Source organism: Triturus cristatus, chromosome 4_1, assembly GCF_964204655.1.
Source record: "Triturus cristatus chromosome 4_1, aTriCri1.1, whole genome shotgun sequence".
In the NCBI taxonomy this organism is placed as follows: domain Eukaryota; kingdom Metazoa; phylum Chordata; class Amphibia; order Caudata; family Salamandridae; genus Triturus; species Triturus cristatus.
In genome coordinates, this window is record NC_140585.1 from 473606954 (window position 1) to 473622046 (window position 15093).

The following is a 15093-nucleotide window of genomic DNA, read 5'->3' on the forward strand; positions in this document are numbered from 1 at the left end:
GATACAGTGGACCAACATTTACTTTAGCTTTATCCATATACAGAGAGCTTTAAACTATATACGTTTTTTCAACTGAAGCCCGTGGAGATCGCAAAGAAGACTAGATACTGAGGATTGCTTGGGAAGATTAAATCGAAGCTTGGCAGCAGAATTCTGAATTTTTGAGCATTTGATAGAGGACTTACCATATGATTGAGAATGTTCTGTCTAGATAAAATCAAGGTCTGGATAATTGTCTTCTGTCTTCTGATGCAAGAAACTGATCATCTAAATGATTTTATTTAACCATTTTAAGACTGCAGAACAAGTGGAAGCTTACTTGGAGATTTGAATTTTTCATTGTTTATCAACTAGCTAGAAACCGAGGTTCTCAACCTTAGGAACTAGCATTGGAAGAGCTCTTAAAGTACCCTGCCATAAATGGGGGTTCTTGTCCATCACCATCACCTCAGTCTCATCACCATTCAACTTTAAGGAGTTAATGTTCATCTGGGTGGAAACCTTGGCGAGACAAGGGTTCAGGGTGTCTGTGCAGTGTCCCTCCACAGATTAAAAAGAAAAAATGATCTGAGTGTCATCAGTGTAGGAAAACAAAGTGAGGCCACAGCCTTCAACAATATCAGCAAGGGGACGAATATAGCAGTTAAATAACATCAGACTTAAAACATGGCCCTGCAGTCCACCGGAAGTAAGATGGTGAGACATTGACACAGAATAAGATGAAAAGACCTGATGGGTGCAAATCGGCAAGAAGGAGGTCATCCAAGACAAAATAGTGGCTTGGAGACCCATGTTCTCAAGACTTTCTCAAAGAGTTGTGTGAGGCATGGTATCAAAAGCTGAGCTCAGGTTGAGTAGGATCAGTGCTGCCGTACCGCCATTATCTAACAGCCTTCTGGGGCGCTCAGTTCCTCCCAGTAGTGCAGATTCAGTACTGTAGCCCACTCTAAGGCCGAACTGATGTAGAACATTCTGTGATTCTACAAAGACAGGTAGTTTGTGGTTAACATGTTTCTTAAAAATTTTAGAGAACTGCAGGAACAGCGGCCTATAATTAAACCAGCTGGAGGCATCCAGACTGGGTTTCTTCAAAAGTGGCAGGACCATAGCATGCTTCCATGCCTGGGGAATATTGCACTCTTGTAATGGTGGAATTAAGGAGAGTGATTAAGATTTGTAAAAGTTCCGGACCAAGTTTACTGATCCTGGCCGGAGGGAGAGGGTCTCAAAGAGAGCCTGACTTTATGGATTGCAGTAGTGTACAAAAGAGAGGGGTATTCAAAATGAATCAAGACTTTGTAGAAGAAGAGGACGGTACTATCAGAGTCGGATTTAGTGCATGCAATCGATATGGCAATGTTTTTCAATCGATCAAAGGCTTCGCAGTCAGAGCATTAGAGAGCAAGTGTTGTGTAGCCTCATAATCCACCAAGGGATCACCTATACAATAAATGTTTTTTTTTTATAAGGACCAATCAGTTTTGCCTGTACCAATCAGTACTGATCCTTTCGCCATATCGAGACTTTAAGATGGCTTGTCCCTGAAATGTAAAACAATGTATGTGCCCTATGTCATGCGCAATTGAAGGAATGTAATACTTAACTTTGTTCTAGTTGTATATTCCGGTATTTGTATAAAAAATGGAGAAGTCTCCTGATTCCAAAATATGTTCCATGCGAACGTTTGTCAGGGTTTCCCTATATGTCTTAAGCCTATATATTGCCGGGACCAATTGTTGAGCTAGCCAGTACGTTTTTGCATGTCATTTTGTGGCTTTTAATCTTGGTCGTCTCCCTCCCCCAGAAAAGCATCTTACTGTTGTTTTCAATCCCCTAAAGAAGAGTTACTGGCATTTCAAATTAGATCATGCCAAGTGCAGAATTGAGCCTGGATTTTATATTCATCTTAATTACTAAGTTGTATCCTCTCACATAAGGATACCTGCAATTTAGACCATATGGCAAATGCAATCCCGTTCAATAAAGGTGTAATATTGTTTCTGGGCCTCTATTAAGTAATAGACACATGTTCTTAACGTGTTTGAGTCCACCTACATTTCCTTTAGGAGTATCTTGGTATGTTTATGGTCACTGTTAAGACTTCACACTTTTCCCAAATAATGTTCTATCCCAAGAATTTGTAGAGGGATACAGTTAGCATCATAAGGTCTTGTACAGATTTGAAGGGTTCTGATAGAATATTCAATATTTAATCTGCATAATACAGTTTTTTATTGTCCCACTACTGTAGGTATTCCTCATATTGTCTTGTCCTTGTGAACGTCAATGACTAGTGATTTAGTTGCTATCAAAAACAGCAAAGGCGACAATGGGAAGCCTTGTCTAATAACTATTTGAATCTCAAAATATGGAGAAGTAAATCCATTACAATGTACTGATGCTGTCAGGCATTTATAGAGCCATCCATCCTTATCAATAAATGATTTACCCAGTCCCACCCATTCCATATTTCTGAAGAGATCAGCCATTCATCTCAGTCGAATGCCTTTTTTCTAGTGATGTTATCACTTTGTCATCAGTTACTTTTCACCTTCTACATTGAGTCCAAAATTGTTATTAAATGGATATTAGATGATCGACCGGATACAAATCTCACTTGTGATGGGTATATTAATTATAATAGGACTTGTTTAAGCCTATTAGCATGGATCTTCAAAAGAATTTTGATGTCCCAGCTAAAAAGAGATATAGTCCGGTAATTAGCACATGTTAATGTGTCTCTATCTGGTTTCGTACTAGGGATACCGTAACCATATTAAATTTCCCCAGCATATATCCTGTATCTAAAGTTACCAAAAAAACCTTACTTAGTAATAAAATTACTACTGACTTATTGATTTTATACAACTCAATGGAGATTCCATCTTCCCTAGGAACATAGGGGCCGATTAGGATGGCGGAAGGCCCGCCACCGCCAGCTGTGCGGTTACGGGCCCTCCGCCATCTGACTGACAATTTCCCCGCCACATCACGATGGCGGGGGGAATCGTTCTGCAAGCATGGCAGGTGCAAAGACAGCCCGCCATGCTTCCGCCACAGGCAATCGTCACAATTGCCTGGCAAAGCGGACAATGCATGTGAATGGTGGCGGTGCCTAGCAGGCACCATCCGCCAGATCACAATGCAAGCTCAGCCAGCCTCTCCATGGCGGGGGAACCGCCATGGAAGGCTAGCGGGAATTGGGTTTGGGGGCCTGTTGCGAGCCTCCTTGTTTCGATGGAGGTGTTGCTGCACTGGGGGGTACCCATGGTACCCCCTGCATTTCCCTGCACTACGTTGCAGGCACCGTATTGTGCCTGCCAGGTAGTGCTTGGAAATGCACAGCATCACATTTCAACATTGCCTACGATGCTGCAGCAAGCAGCAGAGTCCACAATGTTGAATGCCCAGGATGCGCCCGCCATACTGGCTGGCGCATCGTAATTGCAGTGGTGGGACTGTCGTGTGACTGGCCGGCGGTCCCAAACACCGCAACAATGGCGGGCAGACTCATGTCCGCCAGCCCTCGTAATGAGCTCCATTGTTTGTTGAAATTCCCTCTATGCTCCTTGCTATTTCTTCTTCAGTGAAATCGTGATCTAGTAGTTATTAAAGCTTGTCCTGAAGGTGGAGTATTTCTATGTCTCACATGAATTCCTCTATATAAATGTCTAGCTCATTGAACATCCATAAGATTTTATAGAATGTGGCAAATTAATTTGTGATGTGTCAGTAATATATATATATATATATTTTGAGATGTATTTAGTTCACTATCACTCCTGTGGAGTCTCTTAGTCCTTGTGTCATATGGAGGAACTGTAGGAAGTGTGGGATAGCATGGATGTCTGTAGGGATGAAATTCCACAACTTGGTTCCTTGTATTCTAAAGGAATGGCCTTTCCAATGGGCGAGTTTGAAATCCGAACACATCAAGCTGCAGTTAGAGCCGGACCTCAAGGCACTTGATAGCTGACATTTTGTTTACATCTTTGAGATATGAACATAGGGGCCCTGTCAATGGAAAATGTATGCATAATGCAGGTAAATTTAATTATTATTTTGCTGACAGGAAGCCTGTGTAAAGAATTTCAGTGGGAGGTACTGGAGTCACATGTGTTTAGCTGGAAGATACATCTACCAAGGGCAATTTTAATCTTCTGGAGCATGGCGATGAAGGTCTTGGGAATTACCAAGTATACAGCATTGTTGTGCTTAAGCCTGTCATGTACTTTGGCACTGGCAGCCATGATTATATGTGGCAAGGAGAAGAATGGTAGGATTTTCCTCAGGAGCTCTATTTGATGGAAACAGGATTTAGTGAGCTAGAAGGTTAGAGTATTTATGTAAAGTTTAAAGTCAAGCACAATGCCAAGAATTCTGACTTTAGTAGTTTGGGGACTGTTGGACTTGGCCCTTCTGGCAGGTTCACCCCTGAACTTTTTTGCTTTTTACTGGTGACTTGGTGTGGTGATTTTTTGGCTTCTGCGCACTTTCCCTGTGTCCCAGGGTAAAGTGCGTGCGTGCTCTGAGTGCATGTGGTGAGATAGGCCTGCCCTCCCATAGGAATGCATGGGGGGATGTATGTGTCCCTAGTAGTTCCTGATGCGTGGGGTGTGCAGGCCCGAGTTTGGTATGTGCGGACTCGTGGGAGTGAATGCTGCGCGATGATGTGTGCGGCGTGCATGTACCTCGTGTGGAAGTGCCACTTCTAGAAGTGGGCACTTCTGTGTGCAGTGTGTCTGTCGCGTGATTGGCTGGTCATGTCATGTGACGGGCTAGGGATTCCCCAGAGACAGGATGAGTCACCCAGTGGTGAATGGGGAGATCAGCAGCTAGATGGGTGGGAGGAGTACACCTGGGTCCTGAATAGGACAGGGTTTTCCACACACAATGCTGGCTCCGCCCCCTGTGGTGCGACTGACGACCCTAGCCCTGCCAGTGAATAGAGTGAGGGGCTGAGCACATCAAGGGTGCTCCCCAACCAGCTGCGACTGGTTTTCCCCCTCACCCTGAACCCAGAACAAAGGGGTTTGCTGTATAAAAATGGGGCTGTGTCCCCACAGAAGCTGTTCTTTGCCAGGATCCTGCCTGAGGGGGGCTGCTGCTGCTGCTGGACCAGAGGACCGCCACCTGGACTACCTCCCTGCCTGGAGGCCCAGTGAGCTGGCTCTGGGTCCAGCCTTGCCCCCCACCCCTGCCCTGCTGCATGCAGGGGAGAACTTTACTGGACTTTGTGCTACTGGCACCCTTAACGCGCTGGGAGCGCTTTATTTGGATCTCTAAGCGCCTGGAAGCACTGAACTGGCCGTGAGCGCTGGGAGCGCTCTCCCTTGTTTTCCTTAGCGCTTGGAGCGCGCTATTTCGAAAAGCCGGTGCCCACCCGGCGTGTGCCCCGTCCTTGCCGATTCCTACGTCCACTGGCAGGTGCCCACCCTGCCAGGGACATTTCCGTGCATGTTGGCGGGTGCCCACCCCGCTTATCTGCTTATTTTGTCGGCGGGTGCCCACCCCGCTAATTTGTTTATCTTACGGCGGGTGCTCACCCCGCCGTATATCGCGTCTACAGAGGGAGCCTACCCCTCGTTGCCGCTGAGGAAGTCACCGCCGCGGCCCTGGTGCAACCAGGAAGTCAGGCAAGTCTTGTCGTGACGGGGGCGGGGCCTCGCCGCAACCCGGAAGCCGACGGGAGCCTACCCCGCGCTCCGGTCCACGAAGTGAGAACAACAGAGCGAGAGAGCCCCGAGGAGCGGGAGCTCTCTTGTGACACCCCGCGCTGGACGGCGCCGAAGTTCCGGAAGAGAAGCAGCCGTGGTTGGCGGGGCTCCCGTGAGGAGGGGAGAGCCCCGCGCCTACCCCGGAGGAGGCGCCCCCGCCGTGAGGAGCCCCGCGTCTGTCCGGTGAGTGCTGGCTGAGTGAGGAGCTCCCGTAGAGCTCCTCCGTATCCTTCCTCCATACCCTGCACCGAGGGGGCATTCTTGTGTTCAGAGCCCCGTGGCTCCAACATGTACAGGGCATCCTTGTGCTCAGAGCGCCCAGAGCGCTCTAACGAACGGGGGCATTGTGGTGTCTCGAGCCCCTGAGAGGGACTCCAACGAAGAGCGCAGTGAACGCTCCGACCTCGGGGGCATTTTGTTTCAGAGTCCCCCGTGTGGGACTCCAACGCTGGAGCACAGTATTATTTAGAGCCACGAAGGCTCTAGGGGGCATTCTTTTTAGCTAGAGCCCAGAGAGGCTCCCCAGGAGAGCGACAGATTTGTGTTCGAAGGGCACCGTGGTGCCCACGCTCAGTTCTACAGCTGCCCAGCACTTAGTGGGCAGCTGCAACGTTTAGGTGGGGATCCTTACGCTTTTGGCTGGCGCAGCTGGCGCAGTCTTGCCCCTGACTTTGCTGGGACATAGGGCGTCCTAGCCCCGACCAGGCCAGTTGGCCTGGGGACTGCCACAGATAGTGGCTAATGTGAGTTTTTGCGCTAGTGTTCCTTTCCTGCACCTCTGAATGTGTTTATGCGTCATGTGCTTTGCTCTACACCTCTGAATGTGTTATTTTATGCATCCTGTGTTTCCCTTGTTCTACACCTCTGAATGTGATGCATCATGTGTAATGTGCGTTTACCCCTACAGGTATTGTGATACTTAGGTGGTTGTTTCTCCCTAGGACAGGTGGTGCCAGTGAGGTCCTGATTCCCTGCGCAATATTGTCCTAAGGTGGTTAGGGTTGCGTAGGTGGTACTTACCTGATACCAGTAGTTACTGGTTGTGTGCTACATATGTTATTTTTGTACTACAGTATTATTCCTACGTTCTAAGTGCTATTCTCTACGAAGTGCTAATTCCTGACAGTGGTCCATGTGGCCCTGTCCCCTGTATATATAATCCCTTGTAAATTCTGCCCGTGCCTGTTGGCACATTGTAAAGTGTGTGTTTTTATCTAATGTGTTGTGTATAATACAAAGGTTATTTTTATATAATACCTTGTGTGGAGTTTCCTTTGTGGTGGGCCTTGGGTGTTGTTGCTGGGTGCGCGCGCAAACGCTTTACACATCGCCTCAGGGATAAGCCTGTCTGCTCGTGCCAAGCTACCAAGGGGGTGAGCAGGGGTTATCTTTGGCGTGTAACTTCCTTGCCCTGACTAGAGTGGTGGTTTCTGCCTGACTTTGGCGCAAGCCTTAGCCAACCAGAAATCCCATTTCTAACAGGGACATTACCCCAGATTGATTGACCATATGGAGTTGGTTCAGAAATTCCCTTTATTAAAGAGTGGAAAGATTTCCAATTTACAATGGATGAATTTTAGTTGGTTATGATCTATCCTTGTAGCGAATAAGCTCACAACGTCCTATAGCCCCATCCCCATCCATGGGCTTTGTCCTGAAGAGCAACGATGAGTTGAATATTGTCAGGATAAAGATAGCACATAGATTTAGAGTGCCTGAAGAAATCGCACCAACAGGGGGCAGTGATGATCCCTGGGGAAATCTGCACTTCATCACGAAGGTGAGTGATGAGAAGAAGGAACCTATGTGAATAAACTACGACCTCTTCCGCAAGGAATGACGTGATCCATATGAGAGCTGCATCTTTGATTTCTAGTATTCCTGGACTACTATTTTAATTCTGTTATTAGGAGGGGAGTTCTAATTCAATGTCCCAACTCAAGATAAGAACATTTAAAAAATAGAAATTTAGTCAAATATCTTATTATAAAATCATGACATTCTTCTTCTTCCACTATTATTATTATTATTATTATTATTATTATTATTGCTTTTTATCAAATACAGCTGTTTTATTTTCAAACTCTATACAAATTACAAACCAAAATAAAGTCAACCTTATTCTCTACATTAAAAGGATTTCTTTTAACATTATCTATTAATTTACACCCCTAAACCCAAATTATTTTCCTAGCAAAAGTTGTTGCAGTCACAATACTAATTTAATATTGAATTAATATCACTTAAGTTCCCTAACATATGTAAGTTAATGTAGCTCACAATAATAAATTATTGACACAATTACCTATCAAATAGGAAACCTGCGTTCTTATTTTCTGTTAGGTAAAATAGAATTAACTTAAGCCCCATTTTTCACTTAATTTTTAATATATTGCAAGTTAAATATTAAGATAATAACAGTTGACATTAATTAATGAAGGCAACAATATAATTTGCATGTTAATTTAAATATCTTTCAACGAAAAGGCTCCCCTTCCAATCCTGTAATAAACACGACTTCCTGGGTTTATATCCTTTTGGTTTTAGTGTGCTGCATAAATTATGCAAAAAAGGAAGCAGGGAACTCTGGATTAGGTGAAGAGCAGCTCCTTTGCATGAAGCACCATACAAAATATTTACATTTAAACAACAGCCACTTAATACTACATAAACTCAACAACCTGAAAAAGTTAAATTTTTAAAACAAATTATAAAATTTAATAATAATTATACCATATATGTTTATATACATTTTACAAACAAAATACCCAAATAGCATATTCCATAATGATATTGTTAGTAACAATTTTTATTGTAATATCTATGAAAATGAATATTATTTTACATAAAAATATGTATCTACCCTCAATAGAATGCCCCACAATATTTATCACTGACCATAACTTGACTAGGATAATATGGCACAAAAGTATTTTGGAATCGATAATCAAGAGAAATAACGTGTAGGACATAGGTAATGCAAAGAAACCAATCAGCTCTTCAGATGGTGGCAGAAGGGGATAACATCAATATTGAGCCTGGGCCTGTCTCAAAATGGCGTTTGAATGAGTGTTGACTGAAGCAGTCATAACTTTCACAGCAACTCTAAACCAACCCACAATAAGGTTGTTCATTTTGCAAGGTGTTCCTATATTATCAGAGCTGCATGTCATTTCTGACCTCTAAATTAGATTAGTCTTTCAGTGGCCATCCTTGTAGCAACTCTATGGCAAACATTGTTTAGAAGCTGCCGTTAATGTGTAAAGGCTCCTGACTGTCAGTAACTTCACTTTTGCCTCCCACATGGTGGTTTCTGGTTGATGGGGGAGGGGCACTTGTGCCCTTAATGATGAAACCCAGCATGTCCGCCTATTGCCAGAAGAAAGATCAGTGTGAAAAAATAGGCACCATAGTACAAGTGGAGGACTGCCACCAAGCCAAGGTAATTTGGCTGCCCCTCCAACATTGCAGTCCTAATCTACACAACAGCTGGTCCTTATTTTACTCCTCTTTCAACAGGGCCACATGTCTCTGTACTGATAGAGGCAGTCCACTTACTATGTGTAGAGATTGCCCCACAACGCCACTGCTTGCCTGCTCATTCTGAAGGCCCAATTGATACACTGAGAATGGCAGAGGCCATGTCCACTGACTTGCTGAGGGCTCCCGTAATCCCCTGGCATCCATGGTCCAGAATCATCATGGTTAGTTCTCTAGTTTACACCATTGCATGCCAAACCTCAAACAGAGCTCCATTTGGAGACAGATATGTCAGTTTCATTAATGAACAAGACTCACCACTCTAACACTTGCAACATGCCCCACTATACATCAAAACAATATGCAAACCATGCCAGATGTGTTTAAAACAAAGTAATGTATCATGCCATAATGTGCAAAGAGTCCTTACCAGCAGAACAATTTCAACATGACCCATCACAGATTAACTAAAACACACAACATGCCATACATGAGTACACAGATGACACAGTTCACATCATTTACATGGATATGCATTGTCATTTATCATCAATTTCCTGGAGGGTATGGCTGACGACAAAGATGGTGGCTATGAAGTCTTAAGCTCAACAGCCGGTCCAGATATGATTCTGCATTATCTGGCACATTGTTCCTTCAATTGAGGGGTTGAGATGGAGGTGCAGAGCTCCCACCTCCCTGGCAGTCAAAAGAGCAGCCTCTCCAGCTTGTAGTCGCGGTGCTTAATCGATGAAGGCTCTGGTCCAAGGCAACAAGTACCAGGCAGCATGTGAGAAGCCGCTGTCATATGGCCGATAGGGACATTGTCGACATAGCTAAGTTAGCATGAGCTCTGCTGTCATGATGCCGCTTTTGCCCACGTTACTTCATGACTTTATTTTGCAAGACTCTGTTCATGCCTTTCACATGAGAACCGTCTGCTTTGTGCAGTCTCTGTCTGTTCCTGGAGTTTAGTCTGAATAAACAATGCCCCTTGTTATTCTGTTCTGGTCAGTCCCTAGCACCTAGACAAAACATGCTAACACAGCTGCGGCTGCTGAAGACTTGTGCTTTGATATTATGGGAATGCATGTTTGGTTAACACACACTTGGAGAGGGACCTTTCCGGGGAGAAGAGCCTTCCTGTTTCTATGATGTAGATATACAATCTAGGCACTAAGGTATGGGGTCTGATGACAAAGCCCAGAAATGTTCTATTATATAACAATACTTCTTCTTATCAAGAGGAGGGTGGTTAGGCCTTCTAGCCCTTTATCCACTGTCTTTATAAGATGAAATCTCCTTTTATGATATATGGACTTGCTACAATGCTAACTGTGTTGAGTATATGCATTTTGCTGTTGGTAGTGGCTTGTATACTGCGTTATGAAGCACGATAGTTAAAATAAACATTTTAAACTATACTTGTGTCTCAGCCAATTCTTATTGTGGACAAGTACGAGTGAGTGAGCGAAAGGGTATGTTTTGTTACTTCGATTCCTGAGAGAGTCGGGAGTGTTGTGTTCTGGAGTTTCTAATCATTTGCATCTTTGTGTTTGTGTAGGAGTGCAAGTGAGACACTATAGCTAGTCAGTCCTGTGATTCTGGGTACTGAGGTACTAGGAAGGCTTAGCCCCTATACACCAAGGTCCCGTATTCCTGCACATAGTTCCATGTATGTGCAGAATCCCTGCAACACCACAGATCAGGAGGAGTGTCAGGAGCCATGGGTGTGGCACGGTGATCTATCTGTGGTGGTAAGGACTGGAGAAAAAACAGGGGGCCTCCCTTCTCCCGTAGAGTCATAGCAGCAAACTGCCCTTAAGGTGCCCATTGAGCGAGGCCTGGGTGGGGCAGGGCCTACCTGTGGCATTTTGGTGGTGAGGGGGCCTGGAGCTGTAAATTCCACAAGGTAAGTCAAGGAGGGATTGCAAAGGAAGGAGAGTGTCTGAAGACTTGCCAGTTCGGGCTGGACTGTTCCCACAAGGAGCAGGGTCAAGACTGATTTGCATATGGCTGGGTCCAAACTGGGGTGGTGTGGTGAGCAAAAGAATGATGGATTAAACCCAGATCCATGTGACTGGGGGTGAATGTTTGCATTGTCCAGCATTTCGTCCATCAATTGTTTCTTTTGCATATATCACCCTAAGTGGTAATGGTATGCCCAGACATGGGTCTAGTGCTCACTATACCACTGGATTCAAGCTAGCCTGGCTGATGAAGGGTGATGCCCAGAAACCGGTCCCAGGATGCTTGTTTCCGGTCCAAGGAGGACCTGGCTTGGCAGTTCGGGCTGAACTGTTCTCACAAGGAGCATGGTCAAGACTGATTTGCAATTGACTGGGTCCAAACTGGGGGTGTGGTGAGCAAAAGAATGATGGATTAACCCCAGATCCTTGTGACTGGGGGTGCATGTTTGCATTGTCCTGCATTCCATCCATTAATTGTTTCTTTTGCACATGAAGACTTCTTGGCAGTTTGCTCTGAAGGGCCTGATTGATGGGGGCCCTCAAGCACAAGCAGAGAGAGCTGAGTGGGCCCCCTGTGGGATTGAGAGTGGATGGTGTGGGCATGGGACTGACTAGTTGCTTTGGATACTGACACAGGCCTTGTAGGCCTCTGACTTGCTGTGGCCTGCTGTAGAGAAGTTGGGAATTGAGCAGGCCCCTGGGGGCTGGAGTGGCAAACTTAGCCCCTGAGAGGAAGGCCTGAGCTGAGCAACAGAGCTGGTGCTGGGATAACAGCTCGGCTACTGGAGTGGTGGGACGCTGGAGTGCTTGGGGGAGAAGGTGAGGTACAGTGTTGTCTCAGAGCAGCATGCACCCCCCCTTTTCTTTCCCCTCTTTTTTTCGCTATCCCCTCAATATACAGTTGGCAACTGAAGCTGTAGTGCCCCCCTGATGTCCCAAAATCTGGACAATGCGACCGGGAAAGGCACCTTGGGCAAGGCCAAAGATCCCCTTCCCACTTAAGAGAAAATCGTCAAATTCACCTTGCCAGCTGGAAACAGGAAGGAGTGTGGTGGAGAAGGGCCACAACTGGAGGGCGCCTAGCCAGATTCCAACAGCATCTATCTTGCAGATCATTCTCAATTCTCACTAGAGGGGAAGATCGGGGAGCTATGTGTCGACCTGTCCCTTCTCCACCAGGGTCTGTGCAACATAGTGGAGAGGGTCTCAGAGGTGGAGGGGAGGCTGTCGGCGGTCAAAGATGAGACTTAGACTTCCCACATCACATTGGCCACCCTCCGACATAGAATGAGCTTCCTGGAGACCAGAGCAGAGGATGCGGAGGGTAGGTCACAACGCATCAACATCTGGGTGGTGGGAATCTCTGAGGGTACTGAGGGTCCCAGGCCTACCGTCTTTATTTCTGACTGAGTCCATTCATGGATCCCCAAGAGAGTTCTGTCCAATTGCTTTGCTGTGGCGTGGGCACACCGGTCCCTCACAACCAGGCCCTCCCCAGACCCCCCTCCTGAGGAGGATAATAGCCAGGCTCCTCAACTTTTGGATACAGATGTGATCCTTTGAGATGACCAGACTACTGGTAGGCTAAAGTGGGGGGGCAGGTTATGCATTTCCAGGACCATACTTTGAAGGTTCAGCAGCAGCCTTCCTGGCCATCAAGGAAAAGCTTAAGGTTATGCAAATACAATACATCCCGCAGTTTCCTGCATGCCTGAAAATCATCTATAATGACCGGGCCCTTTACTTTGACACTCCTGAGAGTGCTTGGGCCTGGGTAGAGGAGTGCCTGGTCCTCTGTCCTTGAGTTTCAGGCTTACCTCTCCTCCATGTACTGAATCAACTGCTTCCACATGGCAGCAGTTTCTCACCACACTAGGAGTGACAGACAGAGGAAAAGACAGAGTCACACATTGGAAGAGTTGCCGCCTTTCTGCCCAAAAAATCCAAGATCGAAGTAATTGGAGAGCTCCCATGGGCACAGGGAGGGAGTGGCAGCCTCCTTTGGACCTACCAGGTGTTCAGGGTGGCTCCATTGGTGGTCACAATGTGTTTATCTATAGTGATAGTCAGGGGCTTTGGAGGCCTACCCCCTCCTTTGTTTACTTGTGTTTTTTGTGAGGGAGTTTGGTTGCTTTTACAGTTGGGCAACAGATTCCTCATGGGGGAAGTGTAGGGTGGGGGTCTCACGGCTTCCTTTTGTTAGAGAGCCCCAAGTAGGTTGTTGTTTGGGTTCGTTGCAGTGTTGTGTGTTTCAGCATGTTCGAGGCACTGGGCCCCATTTTGGTCTTTCAGACAAGTATTGTTGGTATTGTAGGTTACATTGGGTACAGACACAGTCATAGGCCCCGCAATGAAGCACATTATACTCTCCTGGAATGTTAATGGCCTCAACGACAAGAGAAAATGTGGGGTGGTCCTGGCCTATGCCAGGCAGTACCACCCAGTTACTCTTCTGCATCAAGAAACGCACTGCTTGAGCCCTAACTATTCGTTCTTGGGGCATCATGGGTACTCCAGAGTCTATCACTCGGTTTACACAAGCATATCCAGTGGTGTGGCCTTTCTGCTCAGAAAGACCTTCCTGCTGGTGGTGCGAAATGTGATAACAGACCCCTTAGGGAGATTTGTGTTCCTGTGCAGGACACTCAATGACATGGTAAGGATGCTAGAGAGTGTGTATGCTCCTCTGCAGCTTTTGGGAGCAACACTTAAGGCGGAAGCCCAGCATCTGTCAGAGGCTGCATCAGAGTTTACACTACTGAGGGGGGACTTCAATGCAGTCATGGATCTGATGGCAGATACGAGCTCTGCCCCAGGGGTCCTGCTTACCACATGCCTCCATTCTTAAGTAGAGGCACTGGGCTTGGTGGTTGCTTGGAGGTTGCACCATCACTCTGATTCTGAGCGGCACTACACATACTACTCCCCTGACATGGTACTTCCTCATGCCCTCCTCGGACTCAGGCAATGTGACACAGTCCTGAATCCTTCCACAGGGGATCACTCTTCAGTCTTAATGGTGGTTAGGGGAAGGCTACCAGGCAAATGCAGACTGGGAAGAATGAATGCATGGTGGTTCTAAAATGGCAACTTGGCAGAAGAGATTACTCTGAGCTCAACAAGGGCACAGTCTCCTCTCTCACATACCTCTAGGAGGCATTTAAGAGGGTACATAGGGGATGGACTTTCTTGTCCATACGTGGGCACAATAGGAACAGGGAGAGGGAGTTACAGTGGCTTAAGGACAAGATTATTAACCTCGAGTGGCGGACTCAAGCCTCTCCCTCATGGTCTGTGCAGGGCAGTCTTGGCCATGTTCACCTGGAGTTTCTCCAGAAGTTGTTGGACTCGGTAATGCTCAGTAGGCTCCACTCCTAGGGGTGGGTGTACAAAAAGGGGGACAAAGCAGGCAAGCTGATCTACTGTCTGGCGACAGTGGATCACCCATGCAGCCTGGTGTCTGAGCTGCGCACATCTGTGGGTGCAATGCTGCAGGGATAGATCTTGTGGTGGGGTATTTGCTTCACATTTTCAGGTTCTATGATTATTCCCCATTTCGCTAAGCACTCCAATAAATATTTGTAATCTTCCATTTCATAGGCTGTAGACTAGTCAGGAAGGAATATTGTGGTGCACTGATGGGCAACTGCCAAGATGCATGGGCAGTCTTGAATTCAAACAATACAGTCTATGATCCATACATAATAGTACTCTTTGAAGTAGGATCTCACCTGTAATTATTATGCAGATTGTCTAGAAAAACTGGTGGAGCAGGCAGGTTTGAGCAGGATTCTATTTCTAAGAGAAAGGTGTGCACCATTCAGAAGGGATGGGTAATAGCCAATGTTGTCCTCAGCCAATTAACAGAGAGTCAGGTTAGATATCTGTGCCCAGAATAGTGTAAGTGACAGCATCACTGCCTCTAGTGC